The 17,547-nt window shown below is 37.1% G+C and overlaps 1 protein-coding gene across 13 annotated transcripts in view; it reads left to right on the top strand.

The window, feature by feature from the left end:
* Positions 1–17,547, top strand: part of PPFIBP2 (PPFIA binding protein 2) — a 112,276-nt gene that overhangs the window by 5,576 nt on the left and 89,153 nt on the right. Inside the window, exons 1-2 of one of the 13 annotated variants that reach the window (XM_083837876.1) lie at positions 15,104–15,217; positions 16,215–16,345. The exons of 10 other annotated variants lie outside the window; for them this stretch is intronic. The gene's annotated coding sequence lies outside the window, so the exon portion shown is untranslated. Of the gene's footprint in view, positions 1–15,103; positions 15,218–15,951; positions 15,968–16,214; positions 16,346–17,547 lie in introns of those variants that run through there. 2 more of the 13 variants (XM_083837877.1, XM_083837878.1) reach the window with 2 other exon arrangements.

The following is a 17,547-nucleotide window of genomic DNA, read 5'->3' as shown; positions in this document are numbered from 1 at the left end:
GTTTGGTTGCATCTGACTGTATGTGGGTGAGGTGTAATATGTGCCTTTGAAGATTTGCATGCACATTTCCGTGGTCATAAATGTCTTCTCCAACATAATTATTTTAACTGCAGGGGTTTGGCAGGATAGGGAATAGTAAGGGGCACATCTCTGTGTGACTCCTGTTTTTTTAAACAGGAAGTAGCGCTGTGTGAACAGGTGCACATAGCACGAGGGGCTTCGTTCTGAAGCTTGCGTGGAAATGTGGAAAGAGTACATGGGGAAGTGAAGAAGGCTGGATCTCGGCTTTCCAAACGTACCTATTTACTTTGCTTGTGTTCCTGACTTTGATTTGGCTCTGCTGTACTAACATCCTTGTATCTTCCTAATGGAGAAACGCTTGGAGTAGAACTTGTCATACCAGACGAGGGAAAGGACGAATTGCGATAAGCCTGAACAAGCATGGCTTGTTTTTAAGTGATATGGATTTACCCTCTGTTTGCTGATATTCCCAGTTTGAAGCAATGGGAAGGGCCTCTTGAACCTAAAGGAAACCCAGTGTAAGTTAGAGTAGAAAAAGAGCTCAGAGGAACCTTAGGGTTGTCTTCTGGACAAGTATGGTTTGTTGCCAGAATAGGAGGGAGAGAGAAATGATGTCAAGTCCCCAGAAATGGGACTTAAGCTGAGGGATAGCTCAAGACTAATCTTGGCACTGACAGCTGATGTTTATGTCTGCTGTTGACGTACATGATACGCCTGTAACTGTTTCACGTTAACAATAGCCTCACTTCTTAAAACTTAAATGCTTTATTTATCCATGCCAGGTAGTAATCAAGAGGCTTGGCAAAATAGCATTTTATCTATCATACATCTGGGACTCTGCCCTATGGGAAACATCAAATTAAAAGGAGGGGGCAGAAACTGGTTAATCTCCTGTCTGGCTGAAGCATGGTTGGAATTGGGCTGGGAGCATTGTTCCCTGGTTCCTAGTTCCCTTGCCGCTTTTATCTTCTGTCTCAGGAAGTTGAGGAGTTAAAGGAATGGTGGCAGAGGACACTATTGGTACCATCTTATTTCAGTCCAGCTACGCCAGCCATATCATATGCTAGAAACAAGGAGGGGAAGAAGGAGGTAGAGAAGGAATGAGCAGAGCTTTCTGGGTTCTTGAATCAGTTCTTCTCCCTGTCCAGTATGTGTTGAAGGAGAAACTGACGCAGGGCAAAAGAGTGGTCTCTGCCTCCTTTATGTCCTTTCCTCTATCATGTTTCTGTTGCACTGAAGTCTCTCTTACTTTAGACCATCAGTGCAGGCTGCAAGGCAACATAATGTGACTTTATGTGGCACAGGGTGTTTGAATGGGTGATGGGAAGAGAACAGATGGAGAAGAGTAAGTGAAGACCTTAAGAACCACCTTTTCTGAACACTTAGGGTCAGCAACAAGGGGGAAAGCAGAGGATATGGTGCTGTGAGTACAAAAGAGAGGAAAATGAAAAAGAACTAAATATGGCCCTCTTTTTTTTTCTCCTGTGCAGCTCTGCTTCTAGCCTTCATTTACCTAACTTGTTTCCAGTTTTCCCTCTCTCTTTAACAAAACAAAAACAAAACAAAACAACAGAATCTAAAGCACTCGTCCCTAGACACACCTCTCACTCTTACTAGACTATTCAGAAACAGGCCAGAAACTTAGTTCACTTTCTCCACAGCTAGGGTGCAAAAGTGTTTTAAATTGCCTTTTAGCTCAAACAAGTGAGGGCCTTGACCTGGTAAGGTTAGCAAAAGTATAGGCTCACATAGGTAATGCAGAGCCTCAGTGGGCTCTTGCTTTACATGTTTGTAATATAATTCAGAGGATTTATTGTATATCAAAGTAGAGAAACGATGCATAAGGAAATGCGTTTTGTAATAATGATCACTCAGTATAGATCCAAACATTATCATTCAATGTGCTATGCCAAGCACGGCTTTTCTGCATTTTCCAGAAATATTGATAGTGTAGAAATGGTAGTGCAGCAAAACATGACACCATTTAAGGCAGTAGATGAGAAACCTTCAAAAGGCATATTTCTGTTAGGGAGGTTGTATTGTTCTAATCTGTAGAGGTGTTTGTCATTTATATTTGCCACCTCATCCTCAGAGTTCAGTGAGTTCAACTTCTTAAGTTATAATCTCCAAATTCTCATAAGCTACTGAATAAAGTTTAGGCAGCAATGGCTGGCCTTGGAGTCACACTTGATCAGTTACCAGAGTTCAGTAGATGGGTGTGAAATCATTTAGCACGGGTAACTTGATCCCTTGAAAATTGTCAAGTTTAAGCCACGATCCAATTCTCTAAATTTTCTCCAGTTTGCTGTTGTATTTTCTCTGCTATCAACTCACCATTACTTTGACGAGCTGAAGAAACTGGGACTCGCACCCCACCTACTCCTCAGGACAGTTTGTTCTTTAACACTGTCTGAGCACCAGCTTTGAGATGGATTTGATAAACTGTGATGGCTTGAGTTCCTTCCTGCCACCCCTTTGTACAGCACAGTATTTTCTGGTTCTTTTGGTTTTAAATGCATGCACATTAGCCAACAAACTAAAGCTACTTTCTGAAGCTAAGTGCCTGTGCCTGTATGTTTTAGCAGGATGTTTTTATTGCAAGTCTCTTGTGGCCTTGTAACATTACAGTTACCTGTTTTGTTTCCCTGCCTCTCCAGGTGCTTATTTGCTATAAACCCCAAGTGCTATTTCCCAATAGTACTTTTCTCTTATTTGGCAATTCATTGATGTGGAGAACAAAGAATTTAAATTACGAAGATAATTTCTTTCTGAAAGAAACATAAAAAGTTAATCTTAATGGCACAGTTGCCCGTGTAGGTCAATTTGTGTATTTTGTTTATACTGTGAGTCTGCCAAGTTACAGTGCAGTGTTTTAAAGGACTGTATGCATGACCTGGATTTTAAACTCCACTTTGATCACCTGTAAAGCAAGATTGTTATGAATATTTTGTAGTTCACTAGTATTTCTGGAAGACCTGTGACCCCAAGATGCTGAGTATTTTCATACTGATCAAAGAGAAAAAATACTCCCGTAGGTATCTGCACATGCATAAGACAGTCCTGACACATAGTTTTCCTATTTAGCTTCCTGGATTTATCAAAAAATAAGATAATTTCCATTTTTAGGATGCATCTTTCAGCATAATCTTTGAGAGAGTGCTATTCTTATCTCTGATGGAGAATTAATCCATTTCTATGGACCCAGTGCTCTCCCACTCTGAAATTTTTCTTAGCTTTCTTGCTGGAAGTGTGAGTCAGTTTATCTACTAAATAGGTCCCTAAATGTACTGATCCTAGATTAGTTTCCTGCCTTTATAGTTGTAATGTAATGTATCCTAAAAGAAATCAATTAGGAAAGGGTTTCCAAATTAGTTCTTTACCAGATGATCAGCAAGCTAATGGGGAGCCATTCGTGCTTTCCTCAAGTCTCTGTTTGTGATATATAAAATATATTCTTACTTTATATTTATTTTATATCCATATAAAAATATATGTTCATCTGTTTAGCTGGATTATCCAGGTAAAACCTCAAGTAACTAAAGATCAAAGTTGAGGATTGAATACAGGGGAAAATAGAGTCCTTCCTGGTTTAGAGAGAAGAAAAGATATGAAACCCAATGGTAACCAGGTAGTATGTGGCAGATGTCATGCCCGGAATGGCAAATGATAGATCTGACTTTCAGAAAGGTACAATGACAGAGTGTGAACTGCTGATTGTATGAGAGCTCTTTTGCGTATCACCTAAGGACATGGTGCTAAGTTGATGATGGTTTCCCGAAGCAGATGTGAATCTGAAGAAACCAAATCAGCAGGCCTGGTTTTCTTTCAGCAAAGTCTAACATTAGGCTTGAGGGGTGAAATGAATTGGAGGACTCAAATTTAAAATATGTCGAATGGCAAGAGGAAGATGAGTCCAAAGCCTTGTTTGGTTACGTGTAGTTGCTTATCAAATGCTGAATGTGAGTCTTGTTTTCTTCAGAGCAACAATGTGAGATGTATGAATATTCAGAGAATGATTCACTTGCTTGCCATGTCTTCATACTCTAAAATCAACAGATTGTATGCCAGTTAATTACTAAAGATAAATCTAAGCTGCTGAATTCTAATCTGGATTTCACGCGCTGACAGTATGGCAACTGAAGTTTTACTTCATCCCCTTCTGAAAACAAACCTGATTGTTTTCCAGATGCAGAGGTGATTTAGCTGGGGATGCCTTCTTGTTTATGACTGTACTGTTCATACAAAAAGATTTTTTTTTCCTGTTTGCACTATTTACTACCCAAAGTTTATTTCAGAAGTCATAGTTTCACAAGGGAAAATATTTGTTGAAGTGTCCCTTTAACATAGTAAATTATATTTTTATTCCACTACATGCAATGCAGTTGGTAGCATCTGTTTTAATAATGCATAATCAGAACGTCTTAATTTAATGACATTACAGTAAAATTTGTGAATGTGTTTCTGTGTTGATAAACTAAGTTTGGGTCAGCTCCCAAACTTGATGTTTCAGTATTCTGATGTTTCACTACATGGGCTGGGGGAATCTCTACCAAAGACCTTATCGAGGTAAATCCAACTTCCTAAATAGATAGGAAACCATCATAAACCATCCTGGGAAACGATGTTCATGCATTTCACAGGGATGTATTCACTGTGCCTAGTATTAGGCAGGTGATGTATTACATCATTCTTGCTTAAGACTTCTCCATCTTTTTCTTAAAATGTATTATCCCTTTGCAGTTCATAATTAAATTTCTGTTAAATCATCTTTGTATGATACTTGGAGTGCCCTGGTGGCACTCCAGCTAATGTTAACCTGTATACTATTAAAAGTAAGCTCTTGGCAGTTGAAGTAGGTGATCCTCAGAGATGCCTTCCAACTTCAATTATTCTGTGACTCAGTTATTCTGTGATAACACTCCCACATGCTTCATAAAACTGTTCTCATTAGGTATAAGTGCAGGTCTTCACAATGCAGCTAACCTTCAGCTTTTACCTGAAATTTCATGTTAAGTCTGTTCCTTTCTTTCATGCAGAAAACATTTTTATTTCAAGTTTTTATGTCCAACCTGAAGTATGAAACCAGGCTGTGGCTTATTTCTGATTGTAGCCTCTCTATATGCTTTGCAGTGAGGGTATAAATGAAAAACCACATAAGCATGAGTCATTTTTCAGTGTTCTTACCAGCACTGCCTAAACAGTTTCACTGGCAGATTTATGGTCACTCAGATCAGCAGAAAAAAATGGCCAGATCCTGAGATGTGTTCAGGGCATGTATTAACAATTGCAGAAGCAGTGAGATTGTAGGAAATGTGGAAGGAGCTTTAACCCATGTACTCAGACAAGGACCCCGGCTGCCCTTGTTAACTCCACGTTAAATGTACTTGCTATATACACACACACACACATGTGCACATGTAACCCTAGCTGGGTTTATACATTTATAACATTCAAATATTTTGTAAGTATATATGTGTAAGCACAATGTTTGTTTTAAGTTCTTTTGTAGTACAGATAACTATAATAATTGTCTCAAGAAGGGAAGAAGAACAAATATTAAATATTTGGAGCAACTTATATGGACCGGAAACACAGTCTGGCTGCAAAATGTCAATGAAAGAAAGATACGTGTTAATTGCATCTGAAAAAAATATCCAAATGAGTTGAGCGAATAGTTTTCTTTTCCTGAAAATAGTCTTACTTCTTTTTCTAACGAAAAGCATATATATGCAATGTATATTAGTGTTAGTGCAGATTATAGTAAACCTGAAAATGTCAATCATAAATGTTACAAGTGATCAGTTAAATGGTTTGAAATGATACGTATTGTCTCTTGGATTGAAATGTTCTTCAATGTGGGAAGCTGAGTGTATCTGAAGGAGTAATTTTACCTGAAACCGAAAAGAGCAACTTACGGCCTGATCTGGCAAACTTCAGTTGTGCAAAAGGAAAATCATAGTAGAATCTTTTGTTACTAGAAGAAAGGAGAGCTGTTATAACAAGCTTTTGTGCAAGAAGATCTGTTCTGGCCTGCTCTGCAGAACATCTTGTAGTATGTCGTGAAAAATACTTAGTAGTCCGCAGTCATTACTCACCAATGCTTTGTCCAGTGCCTACCGCATTTCAAAACAGTTGTAGATTAGGAGAAGGACTAGAAGACTGTTGCAAGAAATGTGGTCTGACTCAGTTTTACTTTGATTGTATTCTTCATTTTAACTAGGAAAATTGTTAGCATCTTCAGTTTAGTGCGTAGATTGTGAAGCCTAGCTGATTCTCGCTTCACGAACTTATTTATAAAAGGACAGACTGTGGAAAAGGGTAGAGAGGTGTGTGTTAATATTCAGAACAAACGATTTTGTACAAGAGGGAAATTTGTGCACTAGAATGAATTTGGTTTGGATTCACCAGTCATTTTTGATTTAATCAAAGGTTCTGGTTACCTAAGGACTAAATGAGAATAATGGGACTGGCAGCTGCTCGCTTCCTTTGAAACTCAGGTTAGGGTACTCAAAAAGAGAGCTTCCAAATTAGTAGAGACTGATAAAACTGACATGCTAGGTAGGCTTCATTTTAAAGTGAGTGTCTTTTATTTGCTTTTCCTAAATGAAGTAAACAAAACTGTTCCTGTCATGGAGCATATCTGTCCCTTATTAGTGTCCCTTATCTATAACAGCTAGTAGAGAAGAAATAATTTCCTCATGACAGAGCAGTAGTTTGGTGTTCCTTAACAAGACCACATGTGGACTCTCTTTTCTTCTTTTTTTTTTTCCCCCTCATACCCCAGAATAAAAGTGACTTGAATATTTACACTTGGAGTCTTTGAAGACCGCTGAAACAGCGTGGACTATATCTCTTTTACATGTAAGAGCAAATCAAATTTTACTTACAGATTTAATACAAAAATATAAAGTTGTCATGATTACTGATACAGCAGCAGGCTTAGGTCCAATTTCTGCACAATGAAATAAACTGTGTCTGAAGAAACAGAACTCTTACTAAGTCATCCTTCTACTTCAGAAGAGAAAGGGAAATCAATTTCACCCAACGGTAATTTTTAATAATTCAATCTTTTTTCTATTGTTTTTTTCATTACGATTTTTATGCACTGTCACTTGATAGAATCACAAAATGGCTTGGGTTGGAGGGGACCTTAAAACTCACCCAATTCCAGCCCCCTGCCACGGGCAGGGACACCTTCCACCAGACCAGATTGCCCAGGGCCTCATCCAACCTGGCCTTGAACACCTCCGGGGATGGGGCATCCACAGCTTTTTTTGGCAACCTATGCCAGGGCCTCACCACCCTCTGAGTAAAGAATTTCCTCCTAACATCTAGGGCATCGTAGGGCATATCATCATCCCTTCTCATTTAAGTTTAAAACCTTTCCCCCTTGTCCTATCATTATCTGCCTGAGTAAAAAGTTGTTCTCCTTCTTTTTTTATAAGCCCCCTTTAAGTATTCACTTGGCCACAGATTCAAGAAACATCTGAGGAATTTTTTATAAAGACAAATCAACTAGTAGCTGTTAGGGGATTAAAGGCCTTTGCAAGCTGACTAGTCTGAAATCTTTTAATGTTGTGGTTGTTTTAATGAACAGATCCCTATAAACGTATTGTTATCAAACACGATTCAGTTATCACCTCAAGAAACTCCACGGGTTTATTCACAATACGACCAAATATGAGTAATAAGCCTTTCAAACAGTTCTAAAGAATTGCTCAGAGTCTTAAGTAGTCTGTTTCTGAAGGGAGACAGGATATGTAAAAGCCTGACACGAAGTATCCCCTCAGGTGTCATTGCTGCTTGGGACTGTGCTTTAGGACTTCTGGCCTTGCTACAGTGACACTCAAACCCTTTAAAGAAAGAAAATAGTTCTGTTTCGTTTGTCTTCTATGTCATTACAAATGTTTTATTTCAGAGACAGTAAAATTTGACTAACTTTATAACAACGTGTTGTTTTGGGTACTGTTGTACTCTAGCATTTGCCTTAACAATTGCAATTTTTCTGTTTATTCCAACCATATGAAAGAATTCTTGTTTGGAATGGAAATAACACAGTAGCACAAATTTTAGGCTACAGTTTTATTTACTTTAGCAAATACTTTTTGGTTATTGTTCACATTTAAGGAATTAATTAAAACATTTATATCTGAAAATTAATCTAGATAAATCCTATGTGTGTTCATTATAATGGTTGAATTCCTATTTTTTTCATGCCGTAGGAATAATAGAAATTCAGTGTGAAAGGAGAACAAAAGGGATCTTATATATATCTCATGGATGAATCATTATGCTGACAGTATCCTGAACTTTGAATATAAATATGTGTATTAAAGAAGGGAAGAATACTACATTCATAAATGGTTCTGTTTCTAGGTCCAGCTATTGCATTCCATTTGTGTTGAGAAAGGCATTTTTTGATTTGCAACACTTCCAAAAGCTTTATGAATGAAGTGTCTTAGCAAGCCTGTAAGACAAAATTACTAAACTAGAATATGTTAGCTTTGAAGATTGATACATTGAACCAATTTTTACTGAGTCTCTTTCTGAAAATAAAATATATACTTTTTAAGTTTAAAAAAAAAATTATAAGCATTCCTATGCGTAGATCTGTAGCTATACATTTTCTTACTTTTTTGTTTAGTCCTACATATCTTGCATATTTTTATAAGGAAGAATTTAAACTGATTTCACCTACCTTTGATAACATGATTTGACATGGAAACACGTTCATTTTACATTTGTGTGGAACTGAGGGAGGAATAAATGCCTTGAAATGCTTCCTGGATGCAGCACGATGGGCTTCATCACTGGTAAGAACTTGAGAATGCCTGGCATGATTGATAATAAAAAGTGCTATATATAACGGTGGACTTCCAGATTCTCCTTCATATCCTGTTCCATCGGATGTATCTATTTTGTGGAAGCAGCAGGCTGGGCACTTCAGAACTCTGTTGTAAGCTATAAAAAGATGACACCAAGTACTGAAAACTGGATATGCGGTTACCTGGAGCTTACTTGTTTCAGCTGTGGTGACAGAGCAGGAACAGTAACAGTTTGCGTAGATGAAAGTGAAATAGAAAAGCTGGGCACTTGCGTGGGTTTTCAGTGTTGTGATACTGCTAAGATCCTTTCCTAGCTAAACATACTTTCCAGTAAGCAAACACAGCTTCTCCATAGAACAGGTCATTGAGGAGACCTACATAGCTGGTCAGATGTTCATTATGGGCTGCTGCCTGGTTTCAGGGGTTGCTTAAACTGTCTCTAGTGATCTTGGTATTTCTGTTTCTTCTAGAGTCTGCTGAGTAAACAGGAATAAAGGATGTCACTTTTTTCTTGCCACCTTTAATAATGTTTCTTCAGCTGGGAGGTATTACAATTTTCTCTGACCTATTTGAAGCTTAAAAATATTGCATATTGCTTTGAGATGTCAAGTTACTGATTTATCTGTCATGCAATATTGCTTCACTCTAGAATGCTTTCTCTCATAATTAGAAAATTATGTTAATACATTAAGTATGGAAAATCAATATGACAGGGGAATATATTATTCTCATTTAGAAATCAGTTGTGGCATAATGCCTCATACAGCTACTTACTTACCCACTGGCCAGTTCTGCAAGAATTAAGGCGTCCCGTATTCAGAGTAGAGGAAGAATAAAATAAACAACGTGTGTCCTGGTAGATCAGGATTTAACTTGCCATGAAGAGTTTTTTTGCTTCTTGGTTATACTTATTCTTTAGTCAGAGAGAGGAAGAACTTGAAGGCAACTTTTTCCTTTTCATTAATCAATGTGTTCATTAATCTTCAGGAAAGAACTGATATTAAAAAGTTCTCTTTGTAAGCACAAAATTGACACAGCTGTAGAATTTGTAATTTCAATGATGTGCTGAGTAATGTGGGATATGGTCCTTTTCATAGTGACCCATTTGTTGTTCCTAGTTTGAATGTTTTTAATCCAAGCAGAATCACTTATATTGTTTGCTGGTTCTAGCAGAAGTATGTTTTTTTTCTTTCTTACTTTGTTTCCCACAGTCACTTTCCTCAAAATAGCTACTGAATCTTAAATTTACACAGTACTTGATACTGTTCAGTTCCTGTTAGTGTGAATTCAGCATGTTTGTGTTCACAGATGCAGGGTGGGTCATGTTAAACCACCCAAATTGCTGCACAAAATGTTTCATAGAGCATAATAATGCTGATATAAAATTAAATTTTACAAAATCAAAAAGCTGTCTCTTTAGTACTCGTTTTAAAGCTTTATGTCTAGAGCTGACTTTAGACTTGACAGAAGTTTTTGTTTTCACATTGATTAAGCTGAGGAAAAATCAGAACAGAGCTTTGTAACCTGAGTAACCCAAGGGTAGATCTTTTCATTTTGAGAAATATTCAGAAGTTGAGTTGTATCTGTGTTGGACATGTTGTCTATGTTTCTCTGTGTGGTCTAGCCTGACTCTGAGCTTTTTATCTAAAAAATAAATTAAATTAAATTAAATTAAAAAAAAAAAAACAACTTTGGATGAAATTTCTTTCTTTTGATTGCAGGAAATGAATTTTCCAGCATGTTAACCCTCCCGTTTGTTCTGTTTTTTCCATAACACAAGGGAATCTCACATCTTGTGTATCTCACTGTCCACTGGCCTCCTCTACCAGTCCTCTCCTACTTTAGTGTCTGTCCATTTTAAGGAATGCTTAGCACTCTCCGTTCTTTTAATGCTTCAAAGTGAGGTTATTTCTGTAAAGATTCATTGCTCATACTCAATTGCAAGGTATGGATTTATTTTCTTCTGCGGAGAGACTTGCTAGATAATGACTCTTCAACTAAGCATGTTGTATGAGCGGAAGTGGAAGAGGACTGGGAAGAGACTCGGAGATAGTGGCATGAAAAAGTGAGCGGTGATTAACCACTTTTTTATACTGTACGAGCATTCACTGAAAAAATATTCAAAAAGGATGCAAAAAGAAATCAGATAAATTCACAGAGGATGGGGTCCTTCAACATCTATGAAATGTGATGGTTCCTACGTAGTCTGTGATTCAGCAACTCTCATGTTTGCTGGTTATTGGGAAAGGTAGAGCAGGAGGCTGATGACTCTGCACTTCTGTTGCCCTGAACATCTTTTGGGACAGAGCACTGGGCCAGGCCGGCTTTTAGTCTGAGCCAGCACGGCTGTCCTTACGGTGTTGTAGTGTTCCAAAAATACACAACCATTCTCTGCCTCTGACTCATATGATTTTGATGGATACCTGTCTTGATTACAGTACAAACAATAATAAATACAAGTTTAAGCAGTAGGGTCAAGGACTGTACAGGTCCAGATGGCTGAGGAGTGTTTGGTCTTTGTTGGCAAAGCAGCTGATTTTTAGAATGATTGTCAGAGCACATCATGGAAATGGACAGTGTGGGCTGATTTGAAAATCAAGCCTCCTTACAGTTTTTTGAGATACCAGATCTTCTGGCCCTGCTTTAGCACTAGCCTTCAACAAAACGTTTTCAGACTAATGTTCCAAATGGCACCTACGTCAGTTACAGTAAAGTTAATGCAAAATCTCTGTTTCACAGTGCTCTTACTTCTGTAGCCCTAGTGAGATTTATGAACATGCATTTAATTGATTAATAAAATTAGTTGTTGTTGAGAATGGTTGTTCTGTTGAGTTGGTTCCATAAGAGCCTAGTGGGCAAGAATTTCCATTTACAAAATGTAGTGAAATGCAGGAAGGCAAACAAAACTTGAACACTAGCATCAGAGCTAGGCTGAGAAGCCTCTGCTCTAGGGAAATTTGAAAAGGCCTGAGAAATATTATGAGCCATAAAAATGTTCCAGATTCTCAAGGTTTAAAGGTTTGTGTTTTTGTGTTTTTTGTTGTTGTTTTTGTGTTGTTTTGTTTGTTTTTTTTTTTTTGGGGGGGGGAGTGTTTGTTTTTTTGTTTGTTTGTTGTTTTTTTCCAGCAGCATAGTTTATTTGAAATTTTAGGATTTTTGTATTTTGAACCTTTTTGTTAATCACCTATACCTAATCTCTCTCAGTTTCTGTCAAGAAACTGATTATTATGTGATTCACTGATTATTGTGTGTTTCACTCTAAGGAAAAGAGTTTTAATGCATGAATTGTCTACTTTTCTTGCAATTTCTCACCTTTTGATATACTAGAGCATGACTTTACTTGTACTGAATCATTCACTGTATCATTCTCAGCTTAAGGTTTCCAAGTCTTGCACGCTTTTCTGGTTTTGTTTCTTTTTTGGGGGGTGTAAAACAGGGGGGTTCCCAGAGATGGGGTCTGGAGTTAAATAACTTACACAAGACTTAATTGAAATATTGACCTTCATGGAAGGAAATTGGAAGCTGTGACCTTGAGACCAGTGAATACATGAGTGCAGAAGGGAAAGAAAAAAAAAAATTTACTTTAAATGTCGGAATTTGGGGTGTCTGATTTATTTATTTATTTTTAATTGCAGCATTTTATAACTAAATGTGGACTGCAGTACTAAGTCTGACATTTGCATGCCATTCATCTCTGCATTTATTTTAAGACAAGAAAAGTTCATGTTTTGGTTCAGAAATTTTCATGTATTTTACCAGCTAATGCTTTACTCAGCTGAAGGTTGAATTGAAAGCATTTATTCATTGTGTTGTTTTAAAATAAAAATAAATAAATTAACAAGGTAGAAATTTGAACTAGTTAGATGACAACTGAAATAAAATAGTTAGCCTTTTCATTTAATACAGTAACTAATATCAATTGCAATTTTTGTTCTAAGACTTGCAAATTCAAAAGCTACAAAATTTCCCTTGATACTGTGTGTAACAGAGATAAAGCTTAAAATGTCTGATAAATTAAAATTAAATTACGGAGTGTTGTTTAAGCTTTTATGAAAAATGTTGTTTTTTTTTTATTTAAAAAAAATGAAGGACTGAAAGGCTTCCTACAGTTGACAAACTGCTATAGGGAGGTGCTGAAGAAACCCCACTTTGCACATGCCATTCTGTCAGCGTCAGCTTTTATATGTAAGGATGAGACGTTGCACAAACATGAGTCAGGAAATTCAGTTATGGTACCAATAGCAACTGTAACTTAATATCCATGGGTCCTGTGGAGGAGGTACTGTGAGGTGATTTGTGTTCTCCAAGGATCACAAAGTATCAGCTGAAGCATTTACAAGATATTTGTGTGCGTTCTTTTTTCCTTTTTTTGTTGTTGTTGTTTTTTCTTCCGACTAGATACAGTGTTTAAATTCAGGCTCTGATTAGCAAATGTAGTGGGTTTATTGTTGAAAACAGACATTTGGCTTGTGACTTTGCTAAATCATAATGCAGTAAATTTAGCAGTGTTTTGTTCCCTTTATATCTTTAAATTTAATTATTTAGCATAATACATTTAGAATTGGTGTAGTTCTTACTGCTTGTCGTAGCTTTTCTCAACAGCACACAACATGGTGGTTTTACAGTGCCTGCCTGCCTAAGTTAGTTTAGCACATTTACCTAATGAACTAACTTAGCTCATTTCTATCATGGAGGTATTACACTAGTATGCTTGGCCAAGGGATGTCCCTTCATTGAAGGACACCCAGCAGCACGTTGAACAGAGACCTTCCTTCTACCTAGTTCTAGTTCTCTTCTACCACTGACCTGGAATGGTTCAGTTTCAGGTCTCTGTGCAAGTTTGGCAAATCTATATTTCTGTCTTAGAGCTTTGCCCCTGCACCCTCCACACCCCCACCCCCTTGGCTGACCCTTTACACTCTTTAGCTGAAAAAAAAAGTCTTTATTCTTTCCCATTTTTGTTATTCTATTAAAAAAAAAAAGCTTTAGTCTTGTTTTTATTTATCACATAAAGGGTAATAAATGAAGGAAGGGTTCAATTTACCCTTCCGCCTATTCCAATGAAGCAGATGAAGAGGAAATAGAGCAGGTAGTGTCTATATTAACAAATATAAATTAAATTTAACCTATAATCAGATGAACGTGATTTCTGGGTGGATAGTCCCAGAGGATGCTGTATAAGTAGTGTTCCTTAGGCAGTCATTCTAGTGATCATCAGAAATTCTTCTATTCCCAGCAGCTGTGGATGGTTATTTAGGACTAAAGATTAATTTAATTAGAAAGGCATGCTGGGTTTTAGAAGGCCAGGATCCAGATATGTGTTTATGACTTCTGTATTTGATGGTGTCATAAGAACTCCTGAGCAAGGTAGGAGAGATGAATCGTCAATTGCAAGTTTGTAGGATAAGTGGCTACAGACTGCCTGTGGCTGGGGGAGAAGCAAGGTGGGAAATGGCGCGGGTGGAAACTGCACATTTGCTCATTCCAGCTCAGGAGTCTTGCAGCTGAAAAACGCGTGGAGGACTTCTGAGGCTTAGCCAAGCCACTTGATCTTTCATTATGCCATTAAGTACAAAGCAATGTGATATTTGAATTTGAATCATTGAAACAGTTTACAAACATGTATTTATTCATCCCAGGGAAAAAATATGGTGGTATTTAATTATTAGCTATGTCTTCTAAATGCAAGAGGTACTGGAAGGCTACCCAAAGCATTGATATTAAGTCAAGATCTGGATTTCAGAAGTTCTTGGCAAAATCCTCACCTCACTCCATAACTGATAACATTGGCAACTTCGTTATCAGGAGCAAACTTGGAAAAACATCATACTTAAGAGTTGCCTAAATGTTCACATTCTATTGTCTGAACAGCTGCTGGTTCAAGGCAGCCATGAAAAAATCAGATTTAATTAAGGCTTTTCATAATTGTGAATATATCTTTTAAATATTATGTTCTTTTTGGACACAGTAAGCTGTAGTTTTGCATACGGGAACTGGGGTAAGAAATTTGCAAGGGATATTGGCTCTAAACAAGTTAGTTGTACCAGAGATTTTTCATCTTATTTGAAATGCAAATCTCAGATTGGGATTTACAGGGTAAAGCTAGCTGAGCAAAATAAGTTTGGGGCATTCAGACCAGTTTGCTCTGCACTTCCTGGAAGATCTTATTACTTAGGTAATTATAACAAACAGGATTGCAATATCTTTATCTGTGGGCTGGGCTCTAAATTATTGTGAGCGTGTGGCTTAGAAGGGATGATAATAATTTAGACTTACATCTGCTTAACAGTAAAACTTTGGCTATTAATAGCTAGCAATTTTTACTGATCAGGGGAAAAAGTAAATAATATTCTTTTTAAGGACCTGAAAAGGTGAGTAGCTTGGTTTTTGTGTTTTACTGCTATGTAAGTTAATCGAATAAACTATGACGGTTAGAATTTGCTAGTATTAAAGCTTTTGCTATATTATTAGAGAAGTTTTTTCAGCTTTGCTAAGGACTGAACAAAAGGTATTTTTCAATTTTTATGTATTTATATATGCAGATAAGTCATGGTGTTTTGCATGCGTTGATGTCATTCAGGAATGAAAACTGTAAAAAGAATTACAATTAAAATACCTGCAAATAGACGGATCCTATTTGAGGCCCTCACCATGCTTTGGGATTGATACAGGTGTCTTGTTTAACAATATTTAACAATAATAAAAATAAATAGAATCCACAATTGCAGGTACTTCTGCAGAGCTAGTTCAGAAACAGTAACTGAAGATGTATGAGATCTAACAAGCTATTTCATAATAATGCTCAGAACAGTCAAACTGCAAGGAGGGAGTGTCTGGGAAAATAAGACTTGCCTGGAGCACAAGCAACAGGTCTGTCTAGAAAAAGATGTCAAGCAAGTAATATTACATTATCACTCTGGAGCAAAGCACATTACTTTTTTTAATAAATCGTTTGATCAGCAGGTTCTACTCTAGCTTGATTCAGTTAAGCAGCAAATACACTGTGGATACAGGTGAGAAAACAGGAGGAGTGAGGAGGTTGGGAGGAGACAGAAGACAGTTCTGGTGGTATTTTTCAACAAAACTTCGTGTTTGTCAAGGTGTTTGTTGAAATTTTTTCTGTAAGTAAAATTTCAAGCTTGTAATATTTCAGGGATTTCTGTAGTTTTTTCACTGCAGGTGGTCAAAAACTATTTGATGTTTAGAAGACGTGGTAGTTCTGCCTTTCTTGTTAATAATAAATACGTATTGCTCTAGCAGCTTTAAGCGCACGGCACTATCTTACAGCACAAATAAGAACATTCAGTGCAACCTAGTGATAGAAACTCTGTAATGCTTTCAGTATTTTTCCCTTTTTTCTTCCTTCAGATTTGAGCCAGTCTGCTGTTCTGATTTACAAAAACAGCTGGCAGCCGTAGATCTCTGAGGGAGTGACTCTTTTCTTCAACATCCACCCCAGCAGCAAGACAGCCTGGGTGCCTCTTGGGCAGCTGCTTTCCGTAGGTGGATTTCCTTTCACTGAGATGATTGTGACCCATGTTGTGGATGCTTTGAACTAGAAGAAATACTGCAAGGAAAGTGGCTTATTGCAGTTGAGAACTGGGTATCTCTAACATTTTTAGTGAATCTGCTAACCTGCTGGCAGATTAATATGATAACAGAGGATGGAAATCTAAAAGAGTCAACAAATTGATGCAACAGAAAGAGAGGGAGTGTTTTAAAAGTTTTGTATGTACGCGTTGTGAAATTTTAAGTTTATATCAGGTGACTTAATGACTTTCAAGATTATTCTGCGGATAATGTGTGTTATTTCCAATACCATTAAATGAAATATTTGGGTCTGTTGCTTTAAAGATAGATGAAATTCAGGTACATTTAGCATTGTTCATACTTAAATTATTATTTTGACAAAAAGGGAGAGGCAAAGCCAACCTGTTATTTGCATGAATCTTTGCCTTAGGTGACACTAAAGGTTGTGGGTGATTTTTTTTTTTTCTTTTTTTCCTCTTCTTTATTTTCTGATATGGCATTCTCATACTGCTCTTCAGATCTGTTTGATCTGAAAGTAAATAATGGCTTAGCCATTATGACAGCCTAAATGGCAGAGCTGAAATTAGAGCCTACTAGTTTCAGGCTCTCATTCCTGCAGCTGTCCCTTTAGATGATGATTGTATATGTTGACCAGAGTGGATGTAGCAGAAACAGCTCTCTGATAACAAAGAGGTTATTAATAAATTAGCTTTCTTTGTATCTTTGTGTATTCTTCACCAGCACCATGACGAAAAGCCTGTATCTTAGGGTTCTTAATTTGCAAAAGAAGCAAATAATTTTGACTTGTTACTATTTTTTTTTTTGCATTGCATTGGTCTTTTTTTTCTGAGTTTCATCATTTGTTATGATGCAGTAATTTGGACTCAGCATTAAGTATACTTCTAGGGATTTTTTTTTATCTGATGGTTCTGAGAAACAACAAAAGAATGTTTTTATTTTAAAGCTGGTTCTATTCTCTGGCTGCTAATTCTACATTCTAGTGTTTAGGAAACATCCAACTGGGAGAGCAAATGTAGATGGTTTAGCTACCAGTTACGTCAGTCATTGGTGTTGGTGGCCAGTGTCTGAATTGTCACCGGATGAACACCATGCAAATATATCTATGTGAATTATCTTTTGTTTTAAATCCAAAGACAGGTGACAATCTATT

The sequence above is a fragment of the Anser anser genome (genome assembly GCF_964211835.1).
Source record: "Anser anser genome assembly, chromosome: 5".
NCBI classification, from domain to species: Eukaryota; Metazoa; Chordata; class Aves; order Anseriformes; family Anatidae; genus Anser; species Anser anser.
This window is presented reverse-complemented; position numbering and strand designations above follow the sequence as displayed.